We start from the raw sequence: 20,919 nt of genomic DNA, 5'->3' as shown, positions 1-20,919 counted from the left end.
CATTGGACTTTTCCTCTAATTTATATTGAAATCATGACTGAACGAGTAAAAAAAACAGTCACACTAAACTTTTCCAGATTTGTTTGTAACTCTCTGGATAAAAGATGGCTACTGACAAATTATTTTTCTGTAAATGTACACCTCAGATTAGTTTTATTGTGACAAAGGTGAAATCCCAGTTGTGTTTTTATCAAAAACATCCAGAAAATGATGGAGTTTGTATTTGAAAAATGAGAGAAATATAGGTACATATGCAACTTCTTCTGTATATGTTTTCATTCACTCAAGTCAGATAGAGGTCAAAATTATAGGTTGGACTGTAGATAAGGTCCAGTTTAGTTACCGAAATTATTATCAATTTATGCCTACATGTGCTCTCCTCCAGTCATCTGATTACTTTGTTATTATCTTTTGCCTTTATCATCATTTCGGTCTTGTATCTGAGCAGTTCACTGAAACACACATGTGTAATTATTAACTTACCAACATTGGCACAATAAAAAAATTATTAGAATTGATAACACCTGCCAAACAATATACTTCTGGTATAGTGTTCATGATATATTAATAAGTGGGAATGTGATAATGTATATAAATTAAAGTACAGAGATTGAGAGTTAATATGCTGTTAATCCTCAATTGAGATGGCTATTTGCTGATGTCTTGTAGGAAAAAAATGAAATTATGTGTTACAAGAGAGTGATGGACTGTCAGAAGCAATGTCTTTAGGTCAGATTCTCTTCCTCTACAGAACTGTACAGCCTTAAATCATCAGGGACATTCATAATTTGATGAAATAAGAACAAACCATGAAGAATTAAATGCTTCTACTACAAGGTCATTTTTGGTGACTGCCTTGTGTTTCTTAAATACAATTCTGTTTAAAATAATAGAAAAATAGGGCTAAGTAGAATCAGGTTCTCCCTCAAGTGTACTACTTTATTCTTAAAATACATGGAGACATTTTGAGAATTTGTGGAGGTACATACGTACATACGTGTGTGTGTGTGTGTATGTTTGTATATTCTCCTTTTCTGCCTAAAACACACAAGTCAACAAACAATAAGAAGTGCAAAAAGAGAAAAAATGCTTGCTAAAACTATATTTATTGTCCTTACTGTTCATGATCCCTGATATTGTTGGCTGAGACTTTTTTCATGATTACTAGTATGGCTGCCTACATTTTAATAGTGACTCCAAAGACATATTGGGCCTGTAATAAGTTCATTTTAAGTTCGTTTTAACAAACTGCATCACTGTTTGGTTTGGTAGCTGCAGTGCAGGGGTGAAATGCTCCCGGATTGGACCGGATCGCCCGATCCGGTAGTGATCTTGGCCGGTGGTTCGGCGATCCAGTAGCAATGGTGGAGCGAAGCTCCACTCACCTGCCCAGGTGTCATTATTTCCTGGTTTTAACCAGGAAATAATGTGTTTTTTACCTTCTGCGCATGCACAGAAGGTATTGTGCGTGCTTAGAAGGTCTGCACATGCAGATGACACACGCAAGCTAAGTGAGCATGTGGCGCATGTGCTTCTGAACCGGTAAGAAAGGTAAGTAGATTTCACCCCTGCTGCAATGCCTCAAAGAGAAAGTCCTTTCAGAGAGTGGTAAGGGCAGCCGAGAAGATTATAGGAAGCTCGCTTCCCATTATTCAGGGTACTGCTTATAAGTGCTACGGAAGAGATGCCTAGAGGGCTGTTGGAGATCTTCCTGTTCCAAATCTGATCAAATACAGTTAAGAACTATATTAGGTCTTACCTCATGGCGATGGAAGTGGCGAAACGTGATTATTTCGCTGCTCTCATTGTGTCTGCAGAAAATCGCCCAGCAGCCTTGTTCCGAGTGACCCGCTCTCTTCTCAATCAGGGAGCGAGGGAGGACCCCTTGCAGGGCAGTGCTGAGGACTTTGCTTAATTTCTGCAAGACAAAATTGCTCAGATCCGGATGAGTTTAGACTCTGACAGGCAGGACCTGACGGGGAGTTGGAAGCAAGTCTTGAAGGCAAATCTGGGTTGACTTTGACCCTGTATCCATAGATGAAGTGGACAGCATTGTAGGTAGGTTGGGGGCCTCCACATGTTTGTTGGACCCATGTCCCTCCTGGCTTGTTGCGGCAACCAGAGAGGTGACCGGAGACTGGATCCAGGCGATTGTCAACGCTTCATTGAGGGATGGGGTCTTCCCCGCCGGACTTAAGGAGGCAGTGGTTCGACCCCTTCTCAAGAAGCCTGCCCTGGATCTGGCCACCCTGAATAACTTTTGTCCCGTCTCCAACCTTTCGCTTTATAGCAAAGGTTGTTGAGTCTGTGGTGGCATACCAACTTCCACGATTCTTGGAGGAAACGGATTATCTAGACGCATACCAATCGGGTTTCAGGCGTGGACACAGCACGGAAACGGCATTGGTCGCCCTGGTGAATGATCTCTGGCGGGCCCGGGATGAGGGTTATTCCTCTATCCTGGTCCTACTTGACCTCTCAGCGGCTTTTGGTACCATTGACCATGGTATCCTACTGCGATGACTCGGGGGGCTGGGGGTGGGGGGCACTGTTCTACAGTGGTTCTCCTCCTACCTCTCGGGCTGTACGCAGTTTGTTTGGGCAGGGGGTCAGAGATCCGCCCCGAGGCCCCTCACCTGTGGGGTGCCTCAAGGGTCGGTTCTCTCCCCTTTGCTCTTTAACATCTATATGAAGCCACTGGGTGAGATCATTTGCAGTTTTGGGGTAAGATATCATTAGTATGCTGATGATACCCAGCTCTACATCTCCACCCCAGATCAACCCAGGGATGCCCTTTCCGTGATGTCTAAGTGCCTGGAGGCGGTGCGGGTCTGGATGGGTAGGAACAGGCTCAGACTCAACCCCTCCAAAACTGAGTAGTTGTGAATGCCAGCATCTCATGGTCTAGTACCCCCATCACTCCAGATGGGGGGGGTGCTTACTCCCTCTGAAAAGGTTTGCAATCTTGGCATCCTCCTAGATTTGCGGCTGTCCTTGGTGGACCATCTGACGGCCGTGACAAGGGGGCTTTTGCACAGGTTCGCCTGGTGCACCAGTTGTGCCCTTTCCTAGACAGGGATGCCCTCTGTACAGTCACTCATGCTCTCATTATCTCGTGTTTGGGTTACTGCAATGCCCTCTACATGGGGCTGCCCTTGTGCACCCGGAGGCTCCAGCTGGTCCAGAATGCGGCCGTGCGGGTTGTTACGGGAGCTTCCTGTTACTCCCGTGTTACACCTCTCCTGCACGAGCTGCACTGGTTACCGGTGGTCCTTCAGATTCACTTCAAGGTGCTGGTACTTACCTATAAAGCCCTCCATGGCACGGGCACGGGTTACTTGCAGGATCACCTCCTACTGGCCTCCCACCACCCAGTGCGTTCACATAGGACTGCCTTCCTCCAGGTGCCTTCGGCCAGACAATGTGTGCCTGATGGGCACACCGACCCTCTGGAATGGGTTACCCACTGAGCTCTGGACGGCCCCTGACCTCTGGTCTTTCCACGGTGACCTGAAGACATGGCTTTTCCAACAAATTGCCTGATCTGCTGGGAATCTTAGTTTTAACTTCTTGGGGATTTTAATTGGATTATTTTAGTATTAATTTTATTGTTCCGTTGTTTTATCTTTGTGAGCCGCCCCGAGTCCTTCAGGAGAAGGGCAGCATATAAGTATGAATAAACTAAACTAAACTAAACTAAACTATGTGCTTAGAGCTCAAAGCATTGTTAGAGACCCCACACAGCCAATTCATGGTCTGTTTCTGTGGCTCCCCTCTGGGAAGAGGTTTCAAAGTATTTCTAGCAGGACTACCAGATTCTGTAACAGCTTTGTTCCCTATGCCATCCGTCTCACAGGATTCATTTTTCTCGCCATGTACATGTATACATCCGAACTAGACTGTGTTGTTTCTCTGTGTCATATAATATATGTGGGTATATGCATAATTTTGTATGTATGTATGTCATGCTTATGTAGTGTATATTGGAGGTGGTGATGACCCTTTGAGAGCTGTATGCAGTGAAATTTCATTTTAATATATGCCAATTAGTGTACATTCCAAGTGATAATAAAGTTGTTCTAAGTTCTCAACATCTCTCTGTTATTTATTAAAGCAGTCCATCATTTTTTTATTCTGTTGTGTGTGTCTGAAGAAAAAGTTAGCTGCTGCCTTAAGAAACATGTTAAATATCTAACCCAATCATAAGATTTCATCAGGCTCCCATAAAAGCCTAAAAAAGTTGGGCAGTTTTAGTGAATGACAGATGCTATATTCATGTTCACATGAAGTCTGAATAACTTCTTCCAAATCGTGTTGAAAAATGGGCATCCTTACTTCTTATTTGTATTTTTCTCATTTGTTAACTTGGCCGTTTCGAGGTAAGAATGGATTAAGAAGGCCTAAAGATGTTTTTTTTATTGACAATGACATTGTTTATGCACTATTTCCTGTTATTAGCTACAATGATACGCATACCTTTGAATATATGTTTATATAATCTCTTTCAAAACCAGGAATTTGGTTTAGAAAATAACAAAACCTACAGACTTTATTGCCTAAGAGAGTATTTAACTGTTTTTGATTAAGCTAGAACAATGTGAAGTAAGGAAAATAAGAAATGAAATGTTTAGTTCTCTTAAAAATACTTCTATTCTTAAATTAACATCAGCAGGTGGGCAGCTCTTGAAAATACTGCAAAAGACAAATGCATGTATATAGTGCAGCATGTGGTTTTATGTCTTAAAGGCAAATGATAAAGCAAAACAAAGATTTTTTTTTGAAACAGACTTTTCAACTAAACACAATATGTACATGTTGAAATTGTTTTATGCTCCATTCTCTTTCTTCTCTACCTATGCTACAATTCCTTTCATTAAAAAATTATTTTAGTGGAAGAAAAATATAATTCCCTTATTCCAGATTTTAAAATTAGCCAAGGTGATTAATTGACACTGCAGACTCATTTAATGCCAATTCCTACTGAAAATCTTAAATATATATCTGATTGATATGGAGGTGTCAAGATGAACATATTTAAGACTGGAATTCTTAGCCTAGGAGAGTGAATAAATGTATCATAAGAACATTAAAAATAATAATGGACTAAATGTTGTTTATTGTCCAAATCAGTTATTTTATTGTCTCCACTATCAATTATACAATGAGGGGAGGGGTTATTGTACAAGAAAATGTTAAAGAAACCTTAATTTACTGGAACTATGATCTATTCGTTACCCATATTGATATTATAACTAATATATCTCTTACCTTTCTAAACTATAACCATAACCAAATTTCCTTGGAAAAATATATGCTTGGGGTTTAAAGTTATCTTTCAATGATATACTAGATATTTTTCTAGAAAGAATGAATAAAGTTAATAAACCCATATAGCTAGCTAGCTGTTACATAACTAACTGTTGCATTTAGCTCTTTTCTTTGCTCATTTCCTTTTCATGTTTAATTTTTGGTTCTATATTCTTGGGAAGCAACATTAAAAACAGAGAGCTAATAATAATTTATAGCCTTTCTGTTTTCTTAAATGGCTGGTTTTCATAATGTAAAAACAGAGGTTGTATTCAGCAGGTTCTGACCAGTTCTGGAAAACCGGTAGTGAAAATTTTGAGTAGTTAGGAGAACCAGTAAATACCACCTCTGACTGGCCCTGTCCCAATCTATTCTCTGCCTCCCAAGTCCCAGCTGATCAGGAGGAAATGTGGATTTTGCAGTAACCTTCCCCTGAAGTGGGGAAGGAATAGAGATTTTACAGTAGCCTTTTTTTACTGGTAGTAAAAAAAATTTAATCCCACCACTGTGTAAAATCATATTCATCGTGTTGTAGAAGATAAAAGTATTGAGAGAGGAACTGAACACAAAAGTGCTTTTCTGGGACACAGAAAAATAAATAACTGAAAACTATACTAGTTTTCAGGAGGATTATTCTAGAATCATCATGGAAATTTAGTTTAATAGTTTAAAAATAGAATTGACAGTTTCTGTGAAGACAAGAAAAATACATTCTAATTTAGCTTTTTGAAATAACTTTTTAAAAAAATTCTAATTAAAATATAAGGGGATAATCAGTATTATAGAGCTTAATTATAGTTTTTCATTATTCCTGGTTATAGAATGGATGACATGAAATACTAGATGCAAAAAATGATATATGTTGAGATCTACAAAAGTTTGTTCAATTCCTATAAAATATATTTATTCAGACGTGCTGAGTAAATGTATTTTATGTAAAATGAACACAGTTTTATAGATCAGCATCTCATAATTTTTCCTTAGATGTTAGGAAAAACAATATTTTTGCTGAAGTCTAAGGTACAAGTCATTAATGAGTAATCCAGCCACATAGCCAATAAAATTGGTTTTGTTTTTCCCGTCTTGTAAAACTCCTCTCCAACATGACAAAGGTGGCAGAACTTCCCAATGAATGATTCACGAATTGCATTAAACTATAATATGATTTACTTGCTTTGGGCTTAATGCATTGTCTGGACCAGTACACAATGTTTGTACAGTTTCTAAACTATTTATAAATTATGTATAGCCATTCATAGATTAGTAGGATGTATAAACTTATCCTATTATCTCTTTTCAACAAATCTTGCTTAAGAAAATTGGCTTAACTATCTTATTCCTATATATCAGGGAAATGTTAACATAGCATGCAAAAAAGGGACATCAACAGCCTTTATAGATAGATTTCTTCTGATTTTCATCTATGAATATGCTCCTGCATATTTGGAAATTCATAATTTACAATATTTCATGTATAACCCACTTTTTTAGTTTAAAAAAATCTCCTCAGAACAGTTAGCAAGTGTAAAATACAAACACCATAACTAAAATAAATTAAAGCCAAATCACAATTTCATATGCCAAAATAAATAGTTGCAGTCTGGGTTTTAAAGAATGAAATAAATCAACACATAACTATGATAGGTGGTTAGTAAACGGCATTAAACAAGACACAAGCCCTATAACATTAACAACTGGATCCACTGGTAAATACAGGTAGTCCTCAATTTACAACCACAATTGAGCCCATAATTAATGTTGCTAAGTGAAAAATTTGTTAAGTGAGTTTTGCACCATTTTATGACTTTTCTTGCTACATTTGTGAATCACTGCAGTTGTTAAATTACTAACATGGTTGTTAAATTAATCTGGTTTCCCCTTTGACTTTGCTTGTCAGAAGGTCATAAAAGTGGGTCACATGATCCCAGGATACTGCAACCATAATAATAAATAACTTTGAATGATCACTAAGTAAACTGTTATAAGTCGAGGACTACCCATAATCCGTTAAATGCTGATACAATTCTTAAGCCTGGTTGTTATGAAACATCAAGGAAAAAAACCCTTGAAATAATTATCAAATATACATATCATCGATGCAGTTATTTGGAGGAAGTTATATTATTGCATTCTTGGCAGCTACCAATTAATAAAACTCTTTCCAAATTCCAATATGTTTAGTAAAAACCCTAGATGATAGCAATAATTAACAACTCAAATACTGAACTGAAATCATTGATCTAAGACATGGGTGTCAAACTCGTAGTGTCACATTGCCATCACCTGATATTTTGCTATGTTTTCCCCCTTTGCGGAGCTGGGGTGAGCATGGCCTGTGTGTGACACATCTGGCCGATGGGCCGCCAGTTTGACACCCCTGATCTAAGAGATAGTGGAAGAATCCTGGAATGCACTTAGTGGCCACAATTGGAACCGGCAACTCAGTTGCTAAGAGATGTGTTTGAAAAGTGAAATATCATACTACCGCATCCAACTTACAACATCAGTTCCAGTTGTGGTTTTAAACCCTGATGTCCCCTGTGGTTGTTAAGTATGATATTAAGTGACTACAACTTGCAACTTCTGCCAAGTTCCTGGTTGACTTTGCCTGTCGCTAGCTGGCTGTGAAAATCACAAATGGTGATCATGTGACCATAGGATCCTGCGAGAGTTGTAAGTGCTCACTAGTTACCAAATATTGATCACCTGACTGTGGGGATGTGGACCAACTGCAAGTTTGAGTACCAGTCATAAATCTCCTTTTTTTTCAAAATCCTGTTGTGATTTTGGCTGCCGAATGAGCAGTCAGTAAGTGAGGACTACCTGCATTGCTGCTATATTAGTACCGATAGAAAAGAATATTTGTAGCTCGGGGTTGAATGATGTGGCTCTTGCTGTTCTCTTATATATATTTCTTGCCTTATATATATATCTTATATATTAGTACTGTTATATTGACATTGTTAATTAAAATCTGAAATGAATAGTCAGATAGGAAAAATTGCAAAACTGTAATTTGGAAATTATGTGCATGATTCTTACAGGTGTTTTCAAACGGTATTCAGACTTTTTTTAAAGTTTTGCTTTAGTTTTTAATGGTACTTATCATTGTTCAGTGCTTAAGGTAGTATTACTGTTCTAGCTACGGTATTAATTTATTGCTGTATATTTCAAAAGTAATTGGGAAAAAATACTCTTAATATTTTACCAATATGCTTAAGCTATTTTACCATTGAAGAATCAAAAAGACAATAATTATTTCATTCAAATGCAAAATACAGAGTTTAGAAGCAAAATAAAATGCATTGCACGACTTTACCCAAAAAAAATAATAATAATTGTACAGAACATTAAAAGAATTTTCTGAGTCATTCTACTCAGCTGTTTTTTGCATTTTTTTTAGGTTAATCCTGCAGGCATTTCCTTTGTTGCCCATATAACTATCTGCAAATTAAAGTATGTTAAAAGAAATTGCTGGGGCATTCATCATTTTGGCATATCCATAGTTACGTTCATATTTAAATAACTCTCCTAAATGTATTCTTTCATCTCACTATAAACTGAACTGAAACAATGAAGAGAATATAAAATATATTGCACTATGGCTTTATTTAGACAGCAAGATGAACCACAGCTTACCATGATGGTAAATAAACTACAGTGAACCTCTGCGCCCATCCAGGTAGCTACATTAAAGCTGGTAATATATATATATATAGGGTGGCATACATTGTGCTGCCTTCAGTAGTGATCATATTGTGCCCAGGGTGGCAAATGATGTTGATCTGATTATTTTAATGCAGGATAAATTTAAAAAATGTGATTGGCTTTTTTCCCTTCCAATCATTTGCCAGCAAGGAAAAAAAAAGACCATCAATAGCTACATTTCCATGGATTGGGACAAGGATAGGCAAATATAGGAAGATGCTTAGAATGGCACATACAGTATAGTCCCTATCAAGTTGCCCAAGTAACAAGGTTCATATGCCTGTTTCATGTCATATCCAGCCCTTGTCTGAAAGTGTGCTTAACTAGGTCCAAAAATAGCTTACTTGACAAGTCACAGGCTGAAATGGGAAGGAGTAAGCAATAATAGCCCATGTGTAAGGTAAGATATACAGTAGTAGCAATCATTTTATAAACACATAATATAATTTACTATATTTTGTTACATAATTTATTATGCAGTAGGGTTATAGAATGAAATAATGATTACAGTCAATATAACTGATGTAATAGGAAGGGTAGAGGCAAAATGGGTAGCTAGGAGTTAGCCAAACTGGCATAGGAATAGTCATATAATAAAACTTTTGAAAAAAATATGCCCCGTAAAACTTGTGGTATGTTAATTGAGGCCAAATCAACATTGCACACTAGATAAAACTCAACCTCTCCTTTACTGTTCAAATCAGAATTCTGTCCAGAACAGGACTAGTGATCTCTCAAGACAGTATTACAGGTAGTCCTCACTTAATGACTAGTCACTTAGTGACTGTTCAAAGGTACAACCGGCCTTCCAGAGCTACTTATGAACCTTTTTGAAGTTCTGACAGTTGCACCTCCCCACAGTCATGTGATTGCATTCTGGGTGCTTGGCATCCAGCTTGTATTTATAGCCATGTGCAGCCTCACACAGTCACATGACCAACTTTCAGCATTTGTTGTCCATTTCCAACATTAAGACCCTCATTCAGGAAAACAGACTGGTTTGACTATCATGGTGTTTTCTTAACAACCATAGCATTTGTGTAATGACCAACACAAAAAAGATCTTAAAATTGACCATGGTCATAACTGCCACAACCTATGACCATAATTTCAAACTCAGTTACAGTCATAAGTCAAAGACTATATGTAAAACCATGTTTAAAAAACATTTCTGGTACACTTTCAAACACGTGGTAAACCCTGTTTGTCCAAGGAGCTCGCATGAGACCAACAATCACTTCGGAAAGTACTGATCCAAAATAGTGGAAGATAGGATAGAGGCATTGCAGATGGCGTCTGCAAAATTTCTAGATATCTAGAAATATATCTAACATTTCTGTAGGTTAAGAAAGGGTAAGGCCCAGTGAATGGAACAGAAGAAACTCAACCACTATAGTCTTAAAGTGGATAATGTCTACTACACTGTCAATTTAGCATCCTAAACTGTGATCATGGCAGAAAGTTTGTTACGAGAATAGAGAAAACTATTAAACTGTAACAGTTATATATCTTTAAATTGCCTAAGCTGTGGGCTAGGGATGAAACAGGCAGTGACATTCATTCGTTCTGTCATTCGTTCATTTGCAATTCTTATCTGTCATAGATGCTAGAATGTTATGTTCTCCTTGCATTTCTCTATTTTCTTTAATAAAGAACCTTAATTGGGGGGGGGGGAATGGAAACCAAAAAAAAAATAAAAATAAACTTACAATATCAGGAAAACCTCATGGAAATTGTTGAGTGTTCATGGTCCCATTCTCAATAGCATCTCACAGCATGACATTGTCCTAAAGCTTCATTTGCTACCATCCCCCAAAAACAATAATAACATCCAGAGAGCTAGCACATGCTGTTGCATTAAAAGTCAACAATATAATATAATATTCTTAGGCAGCGGGATACCATTATCTCTCTGAAAACTTTTTACCTCCCAGTATTGTAGCACTTCATTTACTGATGCTAATAGCCAACTAAAAATAAAAATTATTCCTTCCCTGTTATAGCTTTAGCAAAAATGTCTTGATCTTTTGCAGTCATTCATGTCTGCATATACATTCTGTTAAAAGAGAAGTTACAGCTTCCATGTAATAAACAGGATCTCCAAATGGACTCTTAACTTGGTTTTAAGTGGTATTTTTAAGAAAGCATAAAGAAGCAAAAAGAAACAAAAGATTCATCTATTCCCCTAATTGCCAGAAAGAGTTCGTTGACAAGTTACACTCTGTCTTTCTTTTCCACCAAACTCTCTTGAATGTTCTTGTAGCTTTGCAATCTACTTTTCTTTTTTAAAAGAATTGTCTATTTCGTCTGATTTGACTGGTTGGGGAAAGAGCAGCCTGCTGTATACTATGAAATTATATACCAGCATCCAGATGAGAGAGATGTATGTGAGAGATTGTTGTTGTTGTTAGTTGTGAAGTTATATCCGACCCATTGCGACCCCATGGACAACGTTCCTCCAGGCCTTCCTGTCCTCTACCATCCTCTGGAGTCCATTTAAGCTCACGCCTACTGCTTCAGTGACTCCATCCAGCCACTTCGTTCTCTGTCGTCCCCTTCTTCTTTTGTCCTCAATCTTTCCCAGCATTAGGCTCTTCTCCAGTGAGTCCTTTCTTCTCATTAGGTGGCCAATGTATTTGAGTTTCATCTTCAGGATCTGGCCTTCTAAAGAGCAGTCAGGGTTGATCTCCTCGAGGACTGACCGATTTGATCGCCTTGCAGTCCAAGGGACTCGCAGGAGTCTTCTCCAGCACTAAGGTACAAAGGCCTCAATTCTTTGGTGGTCAGCCTTCCTTATGGTCCAACTTTCACAGCCATACATTGCAACTGGGAAACCATAGCCTTCACTATATGCACTTTTGTTGGCATGGTGATGTGTGATATGACTCCTTTGTTCCTTACCGAGAAATGTACAACTTCAATATTAGTGACCCTCAGTGGCGAAGTGACTGTGGTTGGGGGGATGGGCTTCTCTGTATCTGGGTTTTTGGTCTTGGATGGAGTTGCACTGCCCCCATTGTATAATCTGAGGTTCCTCCTGGACTCGTGCTTTAGGAACAGTTATGGCAGTTATGGCAAGGAGGACCTTTGCTCAACTTCATGTTGTGCCCCAGTTCCCCTCCTTCTGGACCAGGAACTTCTTCTTTCATTCACTCTTGCTCTGGTCATCTCTCATATGGACTACTGCAATGTGTTCTACATGGGACTATCTTTGAAGAGTATCCATTAGCTGTAACTGGTAAAGAGTGCAGCCGGGTGAGCAATCTTGGATGCTCTGAGGGCTACTCATATAACACCTTTGCTGTGTGAGGTGCATTGGATGCCAGTGTGCTTCTGGGTCCAATTTAAGCCCTTCATGGCATGGGATTTTTAAAGCCTTTCACAGCATGGGATCCAGTTACCTATCGTGTCCTAGTTACATCGATTCATCCCACTAGGGCAGATAGGAAGGATATGTTGCAGACCTCATTGGTTAAGTATTTCAACTGGAAGATATCTTTCTCTGCCATTGGCTCTGCCCTATAGAATATCTTGCACCCAGAGGTGAGGTTACCTCCCATTCTTCTGGACTTCTGAAAGAGCATGAAGATCTCATTCTGCCAATTGCCATGGGGATCTAAAAATGGTATGCAGTCTTATGGTGGTTGGCAATTAGAGGGCATTATTTTATTAACTGTGTTTTTAACTGTTTCTTAGCTGTGTCTTTTTATATGGTTGTATGGCTTTTATCTAAAAATTGCCCAGAATCACTCAAACAGTGAGATGGACAGGATATAAATTTGACAGACAGACAGACTTATGTGCTTCCTGACCTGAATTTTCAGAGAGAAAAAGAATTAGATCAACTTCAAACTTTGAAATACATAAAATGCAAGTAGCTTTGATGGAGCTTTGTTAATACACAAAACTTGATCAGAATAAAAGGGAACAGCTGGGAAGAAAGTATCCTTGGGGAATTCTTATAACAGGTTAATTATTGTCATTACCCATAAAACAGCTTATGATCAATTACTTTGTACTGCATAATTTCTTAAAAGTGTTAGACAGAGAAGTGTATAGAATGCACAGATGTGTAGAAATTAATGCAGAACATGAAAATATATATGAGTGAAATTTTTCAGCATTGCTAAAATCCTTAATGTGTTTAATAAGTGTGATAAAGTGTGCATTTTGCTTATACTATAATTTAAAAAAATATTTATAGGATGTTCTGTGTCCTCTTTTTTTGCGATAGAAAAATAGAGTTTTTACAAACCACCCAAAGTTTTCACAAAGTTCCTGCTTTCTTCCCCTCATCACTTTTGCATGAATTTTTATTCTTAGTCCTACCTGCACCCATAATCTATAAATATAATTTCTATTATTGTTTACCATTCTTGCTATAAAGATAATTTCTAAGTTTGCAAGTTGGAGAAGAGAGAAAACAAGTTTGCCTAATGAAGTCAAGGGCAACTTTGTTTTCAGTACACGTAAGGCTATATCCACCTTGAATCTCCTCATAATTATTTCAGCATAGAAATAATTAGATAAAATAATAAGAGATACCTCTGCAGGTATCTCTTAATGTCTCCATTTAACCTTTTGAATGAATAATGCACCCAATGAATAAACTTATTCCTTTTTTGGATTATTTTACTTTCCTACAGTCATCTCGGTTACCTCCCAAAGACTTTTGAACTACTGCAAGATTAAATTTTATATTGACTAACACTTTTGTGCATATTGGTGCCAATTTGACTACATATGTTTGTTTAGTAAATCACTGCAAATGGCCATAAATGTGGGCTGGTTGCCGAATGGCCAAAATACTGGGTCGAGAGGCGCAATGGTCAGAACTTTGGAACCAGTAAGTACCTTTTGGGTGTCAACTTTGTAAGGTTGCTAAACAATCAACTCATAAATCAATCAAAAATTATTATTTTTGTTAATTTTCTCTCATGTTTGTATGTTCTAACAGAATAAACATAGGAAAAATGCTTGGTATTTATTATGATTGTGATTGTTATATGCTTTCTTTTAAATTTTAGAAAATTCTGATTTGCCTGGGGCCTTCACAGTCAACAATTGATCTACTGTATTGAAGCAATGGCATTAGAGGGTTTAATATTGGTTTCCTTCAACTTAGCCATCCCAAGCATTCCTTTTTTAGTTCTTTGTAATATTTCACTTTACCATCTTGAAATACTAAAATTGATATGAGAGTAAGTAACATTCCCCAAAGTGTTTTAAGATTATAACTAGTCATCAAGATTTTTTAGAGTTCAGTCATAAATGTTGCCTAAATATTGTGCTGGCTTCTTGAAGCAAGCTGATTATAGTTCTCAAGGGCTGAATAGCAAACTGCTTAGAAAAAAATGGTAGTCAAATTTTGCTCAAGGGATGGCCATGCTGGCAGTTTATCATGAATACTAAAGGGACATATTAAGGTTCATCAGATGGAGCCAATAGTTAAAAGATAATCTGCTCAATAGAGCATCTTGAGTATCTATAGAGTGGTCTCCATAGGATCACTTTACAAGACTTAAAAGATTTCATTCTCTATTGTTATATATTGTTATTTGCAAGTCGTCTGGTAAATAGCAACAAAAATGCAACAGAAGCAAATGTGTTTCTTCTCCCAAAAGCTGTATATTCAGTAGTACACAATGGGGAGAAACATTTATAATTTGGCAGTAGACCTCACTATATGTAGTATTTTGGAATAAGGCAGAATAAGCTAGAAACAATTTTTCTGAAGGTACTTTTTCATCTTTTGCCACATTTTAAAGGATTAACAGCATAAGACAGTATTTCATACTATATCTGTTTAATAAAGAGGCAACATATTTCTTACCGTTCACAGCATCTGTATACCTCACAAAACACCCATATAACCTGGTTTGTTTTCCTCCTGGTGTTTGCCAAGACCACATCTGACTTTGACCTATCTTGATGAATTAGGTAGTCATAGGAAATCAGGCATCATCAGCTGAAATATTGCTTTCCTGTCACAGATACTTTACATTTAGACTATTCTCACAGACCTTTATATGACTCCAGAGACTTGGAGAAGCCTGCTGAATGATCAGTAAAACAAGGAAGTTGACTTAGAAGACAGTAGTGGTTAAATGAAAGAAACACAGAAGCCCGAATAAAGAAATAGGACAAAAATTGCTTTTTAATTCAAATTAGGTAAACGTTAGCAATTTGTTTTCCCATTTAGACTTTTGCCATACAGATAGTTCTTGACTTATGACCGGTTGCTTTGAGACCATTTGAAGTTACGACAGACCTTCCAAAAGGTACTTACGACCGAGGCTCAAAGTTCTGACAGCCAGGCGCATACACACAGATGGTCACATGATCACGTTTTTCTTACTTCGCAACTGCCCACATTTATGGCCGTTTGCAGTGTCCCACAGTCACATGATCATGATTTATGACTTTTTTTTTTTTTGGCCAGAAAGCAGCATTTACTTCCACTTTCTGGCAAAAAGAAAAAAAACAAAAAACAACCCCTCCCATTTCAGACAAAGAATTCACTAAATGAGCATTTTTAAATCCTATTTTACTGTGTAAATTAAATCTTTCTTTTCCTATCAAAAGGCTTCAGAGTATTTACATTGCTTTTATGTAGATTGTCTGAACTTTTTCTCATGATTATAAATGCCTTTTTAATATAGAACTGTATTGAATTCCGACGTACAAGTTTTCTCTTTCTTCCAACGTCCAACCTAAATCAAGCAGTTATTAATATTGGCCTGACTTTAAAAATGGTATCATCATGAAGTTCTCAAAAAATGTGTTAGATTACTGGCACTATACCTAAATGGGTCTTCCAACTACCTATAGTTCTTTTTTTTTTCCTGTTGCAAAAAAAAAAAAAAAAGCCTTTGGGTTTCTATTCAGTGTACTTCTGAATTTCTTTTGAAGGATTGTTGAGCTTTATTGCTACAAGATAATCCTTAGAGTGCTTCTGCTTCTTTATTCTGTGACATATAAGACCATTGTTTGACTGCCTGTCCACACTTCACACTTCTGTTCACAAATACCCCATGGAACAAATACCCCCCTGAACATGTTTCAGATGATCCCTTCCCTGGGAATTAATAAAAACAAAGGAACCTTACCAATATAGGGGTATTACTAGAAGCCAGTCTTTGTGATAATTCATGAATTAAGGGAGATCTTTTCTACTTGTTTTGCCACTGGTCAACTTACTTCATTTGCTTGATTAGTTTGTTTAAATTATTTCTAAAAAAATTCAAACTTAAATATCTTTAGGGATTCCTACACAGCATTATACTGTGGTTGTAACATTTCCTCTGTTGTTATAATTAGATATTTTTGGTATGATTGAACTACTTTAATAGTAGAATATATAAAGTACTTTTAATGAAACAAATGTTTTTAATGATAAAGGAATGCTAGGCTTCATAGTTTCTTATTTGAACCGTAATAATACAGTAAAATTCAAAGATTATATAGAAGAGAAGAGAAGAAAAGAGAAGAAAAGAGAATAGAATATAATTTTTATTGGCCAAGTGTGATTGGACACACAAGGAATTTGTCTTGGTGCATACATTCTCAGTGTACATAAAATAAAAGATAAGTTCATCAAGAATCATAAGGTACAACACTTAATGATAGTCATAGGTTACAAATAAGCAATCAGGAAACAATATCAATATAAATCATAAGGATACCAGCAACAAGGTTACAGTCATACAGTCATAAGTGGGAGGAGATGGGTGAGGGAATGATGAAAAGATTAATAGTAGTGCAGACTTAGTAAATAGTTTGACAGTGTTGAGGGAATTATTTGTTTAGCAGAGTGATGGCGTTCGGGAAAAAACTGTTCTTGTGTATAGTTACTCTGGTGTGCAGTGCTCTATAGCGTCGTTTTGAGGGTAGGAGTTGAAACAGTTTATGTCCAGGATGTGAGGGGTCTGTAAATATTTTTACAGCCCTCTTTTTGACTCATGCAGTATACAGGTCCTCAGTGGAAGGCAGGCAGGTAGCAATTGTTTTTATAAAGAAAATATTAAGCATAACAGGCTTACGCAGTGCTTTGTATTCAAAAGGAAAAGATGCTTTTGAGTGCATGGGTGTGGCACATTAAGAAGAGCATTGCAATTTACTCAAAATAATCTGTGCCTAGGTTCATATGACTACCTCTGCAGCTGAAGTGGTATGCCAGGGAAAAAAACCTGTATGGGTTAAGTCACGCTAGATGACTTGACAAACATGATTATGAACTTGTTTTTGCCTTCAAGCAAAATGATGCTCACTTCTAACACAAATAAAGTTGCCACTGTGTCATGAATTGATGTGCCTTCTGTTGATAGGCAATTGCATTAAATTAATATCGATATTGTTTCTGATTTGTTAAAATAAATGTTTCTCCCCCTGGTATAGTTTCAGAATGGTAACCATAGACCCCAAAGCCAAGGAATCTCTCAGAATTGTTGTACGAATCAAAAGCCGTTTCTTTCAATGCAGCACTTAAGCAGAAAGAATGTAAGTTCCAAATCCTATACAGTGTGGTTCAAATAATTGTCTTGAAACTATAGATTCAGCCAGCTGTTTCTTGCTCCCACTGCATGGTGATATGTTTTGATTAGAGTTGCCTGAAGATATCTACTATAAATAAAGTTGAGTGTCATAATCACATTTATCAGACAGCATGTTTTTTGCACCTTCTCTTGAATATGACACCATTTGAAACTGTACAGGTATAGTGTATAGGTATCACACTATACAGAATGCATAACATTTCATAACCAAAATGAAAAAAATATAAGCCAGTGTACGAGCACTGTTTTTGCATCTTGTCTGTAATGAAAATTCTCTGCAATTTCCACCAATTGAAACTAATCTCTTCCTTTTGGAGCCCTGCTCCATTTTCTTTGTGACAGCCTCCAAAATACATGAAGACAGTTTTCCTTTCTTCTTTTGATCTCTTCTCTAGATTCTTATGTTTGTTATCTCACAGCAAATATAGAGATATTTTTTTAAAAAAACAACCCACAGCAGAATGTAACATACCGTAAAATACTTTTGCTGATCTGAGTCAGCAGGCAACTGAGTTACACACACAGCTGCTGCTATTTATCTCTATTCAAGTAAACCATTTTATGTACAAGTAAACCTTAATTCAAAGTTCTTCAATAGACTCACAACCAGACAACAGTAAATGACTCAATGCATATTATACTATGTGTTATTTTATTGTATGGAATATAATGCTTCGGAAAGTAAATCCTGGCACCTCGCCATTCAATTTTTTATGTGTAAGCTGGAGACAGAGAGAAAAAACAGTGTTTCTGGTCTTGGAAGCTAAGCAGGGAAAAGCCTGGTTATTATTTGGATGATAACTACCAGGAAATACCAGTAATAGGTAAAATGACCCTGAATAAGGGAGTGACAAACCACGTGTTAGCCCTACAAGGTAGTCCACATAAGAAGCACAATAATGAATAGGTTATATATAAAAAAAATTGCAAGACTGGAAGTATTTCTCCCCTCCTCTCCTTTTAGTCTCCGAAGAACTAGGGAGGGTATCTTCTTAAACATTTCCCATGTAGCCCAGTGGTGGGTTTCAAAATTGTTTACTACCAGTTCTGTGGGTGTCGCTTGGTAGGCGTGGCATGGGTTGGTGGGCGTGACGGGAAGAATACTGCAAAATCCCCATTTCCTCCCGATCAGCTGAGACTTGGGAGGCAGAGAATAGATGGGAGTGGGGCCAGTCAGAATTTTTACTACTGGTTCTCAGAACTACTCAAATTTTCCACTACTGGCTCTCCAGAACTGGTCAGAACCTGCTGAAACCCACCTCTGATGTAGCCTCTCCTTCTGTGGACTAAAATATCTTTTACATACCTGTTGTTTAATCTGTGGCTTTTCTTTTTGTTTCCCAAGGCCATTCTCACATATTATTCTGTATTACTGTATAAGAAAATTGCTTGAACATTTCTTTGAAGTCACCACTCACAACTTTATTGGGAGAACACAGAGGTAGTCATGAATAAATATAAATAAATGCAGTTACTCAGATTTTGTTTTGCAATGCACAACTGTATTGTTTCCATATAGCAAGATGCAAAGGCATTGGCTTCCATGTTATCATGATCAATGGTTTTAAGTGAAAGTTGTTTTTTATTTAACAACCATTGTTATAACCACATGCAGGATTGATGCTGCATTAAAGCATTCCTCCTGAAGAACCTTTCTGATCATGATTTATGAACTGGGAGATGGCAAGAATGTTTTATAGAAAAAGCAACACAATTAAATAAGCTCAAAATACAACAAAACCTATTAAAGAAATTTGAAACAAATGTTAATGCATTCTATGAATAGGATTGAAAACTGGGAGCTGCTTTCACATGGAAAAATAAAATATGAGCTTCCAATTAAAACACTACAATTTCAGTAGCATCGAAATATTACCACTAGCAGCTGGCATTAAAAAGATATCAAGGAAAGAGTCAGGTGTGTCTCATTAGGGAGAATGCTTCACTGTTACAATGCCATCATTACATAGTTTCTGTTTTATTCACCTGCTATATCTTTGATAAAAGATATACCCAAACATCAGGTACCACAGAGATATAAGGTGCCACATGTGCCCCAAGAAATACAGCAAATTGGCATAATCAAAACTCAAAACAGGGCAGGATTGTGGTTAAGTGGTCTTGGGGATGATGCATGCACTTAAAAATCCTTTTAGTAAAAATGGGGTAGCATTTCCATCTTTGGGCAGCTGAGTTATTACTGCAATTTGTTGTATATTATAATAGCGGACTTATGTTCAGTCCAAATGTTGCTGAACTACAGCTCCTGGCAACACTAATGGTGAGATAAATTGAAAGTTGCAGTGAGTGTTGTTCCACTCTGCAAAGATGTTATTTTTGAAAGGCATTACTATAATACTAGAGCAAGATTTTGCTTCTACAAAATAGAGATATAAGTAAGAGTTCTTTTTCTACCCTAAAGTGGTTATGGCAATATTAAGATCAGGACAGCAATGCTGGTTCCTGTCCTCTTTAGGAAAGACGAATCAAAGTACAAATAACCTTTTCTGATATCCTACCAGTTTGGAAGTGATTGTGCTTAAAAGTAAGCTCATGTTTTACTCTTGTAGTAAATATTAAGGAGAGTACAGCATGGTGAAGTGCAGTGTTAATAGCGAAGTTATTTTACATGTAATTACATTTCTAATTGCTTAATAATTAAGTTGAAATAAAGATGTTGACAAATTGCTGCATAATCAGTGAATGGCTACATGATAAACGTTCCACATATGCTTTTCCACATTTTGTCAATGGTTTTGGAGGGAAAAGAACTAAACAGAACCATCATCACGTTCGTTTGAAAGAAGCAGGTGGCAAAAGAAAATGGCAATATATATATTTTTTAAAATTACTCTCAGAAATTGGAAGTTTCTTTTAAAATTATGATAGTCATTTAGTTCATGAATAGCATGGATAGTGTTAATCCTTTAAATGTAAGTAAAATTATAGGGCAAGACCACATATGCCTGATTAGATTGATTAATTGATACAAGTTTATTATTTTCCTCTCAGGCATCAATCTGAAAATATATAGTTGGGTTGTATTTCTTGAAAGTGAAGATTTCTTTTTCAAAACACTTTGTCCTAAGAAAGAAATGGTGAACTTTCAGGATGGCCTAAAATGGCCATGATCTAATTTTCTTTTGTTGGAACATTTGATCAATTGTAACTGGCATCTTCAAAGCTGGAACAAGCTACTTTGTGGTGTACCTCTTTTAATCACATAAGCAACCAAAGGCATTTTCATAGACCAGAGCCATACATCCCAAAAACTCATCACTGCTTAATTGGTGCCAGGCATGAAATCCACACCAGCACTTTCTCCTAATTTTTTCAAATGGCTTTTGAT

The 20,919-nt window shown here is 37.0% G+C and overlaps 1 protein-coding gene across 1 annotated transcript in view; it reads left to right on the top strand.

Moving 5' to 3' along the window:
• The window catches only part of DOK6 (docking protein 6), a 207,363-nt gene that overhangs the window by 172,145 nt on the left and 14,299 nt on the right, over nucleotides 1–20,919 (top strand). The gene's annotated exons all lie outside the window — the stretch shown is intronic.

The sequence above is a fragment of the Pantherophis guttatus genome, chromosome 3, assembly GCF_059756535.1.
Source record: "Pantherophis guttatus breed Tessera chromosome 3, ASM5975653v1, whole genome shotgun sequence".
NCBI classification, from domain to species: Eukaryota; Metazoa; Chordata; class Lepidosauria; order Squamata; family Colubridae; genus Pantherophis; species Pantherophis guttatus.
Note: the sequence above shows the minus strand (reverse complement) of the source record. Positions and strands in the feature narration are given on the sequence as shown.